Source organism: Colobus angolensis, unplaced genomic scaffold (assembly GCF_000951035.1).
Source record: "Colobus angolensis palliatus isolate OR3802 unplaced genomic scaffold, Cang.pa_1.0 Scaffold199, whole genome shotgun sequence".
Classification (NCBI taxonomy): domain Eukaryota; kingdom Metazoa; phylum Chordata; class Mammalia; order Primates; family Cercopithecidae; genus Colobus; species Colobus angolensis.
Window position 1 is genome coordinate 348,959 of NW_012115143.1, and position 2,106 is coordinate 351,064.

The window sequence follows — 2,106 nt, forward strand, 5'->3', positions numbered from 1 at the left end:
CTAATTTTTGTATTTTTAGTGGAGACAGGGTTTCACCATGTTGGCCAGGCTGGTCTCGAACTCCTGACCTCAGATGATCCACCCGCCTCAGCCTCCCAAGGTGCTGGGATTACAGGCGGGAGCCACCACGCCCAGCCTCGCATCAGCACCTTCAGGTTGGAAGCTTTCTGTCCATACCAGACAGTCTCTTGCTCTAATGACCTCTTCCATGTGCGCCACTGCCTCTAAAATTAATACTGACCCCTGTGTATCTTCTCAGCCAGGAGTCACTTGATCAGTGTTACTCAGTTCTAAAAAGAAGAAATCCTCGGTTGGCACGAAATAAAAGTTACTCCATGCCAGCATGAGAAGAGAGGGAGGGGGCGGAACCACAGAAAAACCTAGGCTGTAGCAAGAAGCTCTCTGCTGCTAGGCCTAGGACCCAGTTGTTTCTTCTCCCAGGAAAATTATTTATCTTTCCAATGAAGATGGCTCAGCAAGTGGTCTGCTTGTGATCTGCTTTAAGAGTGTTACCTTTTTTCAGACAGTTGACAGAGAAGTGAGGTCACTGTCCTAGCCACAGAGAGGAAGAACTGGGGACATTGTACAGAGTGGATAAGACAGCTAGAGTTAGAACCAAACAGACCCGGTCTGAACACTGACTCAGCCACTAGTAAGTCACATAAGTAAGTCACATTTTTTAAGTTTTGCTTTTCTCTTCTGTAATGAGGATAAGGATATTCCCATCATAGGGCTGATTTGAGTGGCATTCAGCAAGTTCTAGTAGGTGTGCAAGGTAAGGCAGCAATCACTATTAGCATAGGCAGCAAAGGGCAGGAGCCTAACACAGTAATGAGGAGCACAGGCTGTGATGTCAGGCAAACTTCATTCAAATCCCAGCTACCAATTGACTATGTGACCTTGGGCAAATTATTGACCATTCCAAGGTCTCAGTTTCTGCATCTGTGACTAGAAAATGAAAATTCCTACTTTCATAGAGTTGTTGTAAGGATTAAATGAGATTGTATACATAACATGCTTAATACAATGAGTCAATAAATAATGATGATAGTAACTGAAAGGCAAAATGAGGTACCCAGTTGAGAGCCAGCCTTCTGTCTACTCAGCAGAGATTCATGATAATGTCACCATGAGGGTAGCGGGGATAGGGAAGGTGCATATGTTTCAGTGAAAATGACAATTCTATAAGTAACTTTTAGGAGCATCTTCTATTATATTCCACAAGACAGCAGCTCCTCCTGGGGGTCATGATGGGGACAGAGCTGTAGACATCATGGTGAACAAATTAAAGTGACTCAGCAGTGAGAGGGGCTGGGACAGAAATGGCCAAGAAATACAAGAAAAGATGCATTTTCCTAATTATAAATGAGGCAAAGCATCTTTTTTGTACACTTGTCTTTTTCTTGATCTGTATTTCACTGTACATGAAAAACCTGCTAATGTCTTTTGCTCATTTTTCTACTGAGTTGTCTTTTTCAATTTGAATCGCAGGCATTCTTTATATATCCTGGATACTAATCCTTTCTTGGTTAGATGTGTTACAGATATCTTACCCTACCTTGTGACTTGCCTCTTCACTCTCTTAAGAATACTTTTCTTAGGCTGGGCACAATGGCTCATGCCTGTAATCCCAGCACTTTGGAAGGCTAAGGTAGGCAGATCACCTGAGGTCAGGAGTTCAAGACCAGCCTGGCCAACATGCCAAAACCCCATCTCTACTAAAAATACAAAAATTAGCTGGACATAGTGGCAGGGTCCTGTAATCCCAGCTACTCAGGAGGCTGTGGCAGGAGAATTGCTTGAACCCAGGAGACAGAGGTTGCAGTGAGCCAAAATCCTGCCACTGCACTCCAGCCTGGGTGACAGAGCAAGACTCCATCTTAAAAAATTTTTTAAATTTTTTAAAAATTCAAAAAAAAGCCTGTTGGGATTTTTATTGCAGTTGCATTGAATCAATATGGGAAGAATACATATCTTGACAATATTGAGTCTTCCTATCCTATCCATGAAGTGGGGATGTTTCTCCATTTAAATAGGTGTATTTTAATAAAAGTTTTATGATTTTCTCAATGACATCTTGAACATGTTTTTTTTTTTTTTTTTTTT

The 2,106-nt window shown here is 42.0% G+C and overlaps 1 protein-coding gene across 3 annotated transcripts in view; it reads left to right on the forward strand.

Moving 5' to 3' along the window:
* Positions 1 to 2,106, forward strand: part of CAPN3 (calpain 3, (p94)) — a 56,067-nt gene that overhangs the window by 11,856 nt on the left and 42,105 nt on the right. The window lies entirely within an intron of this gene.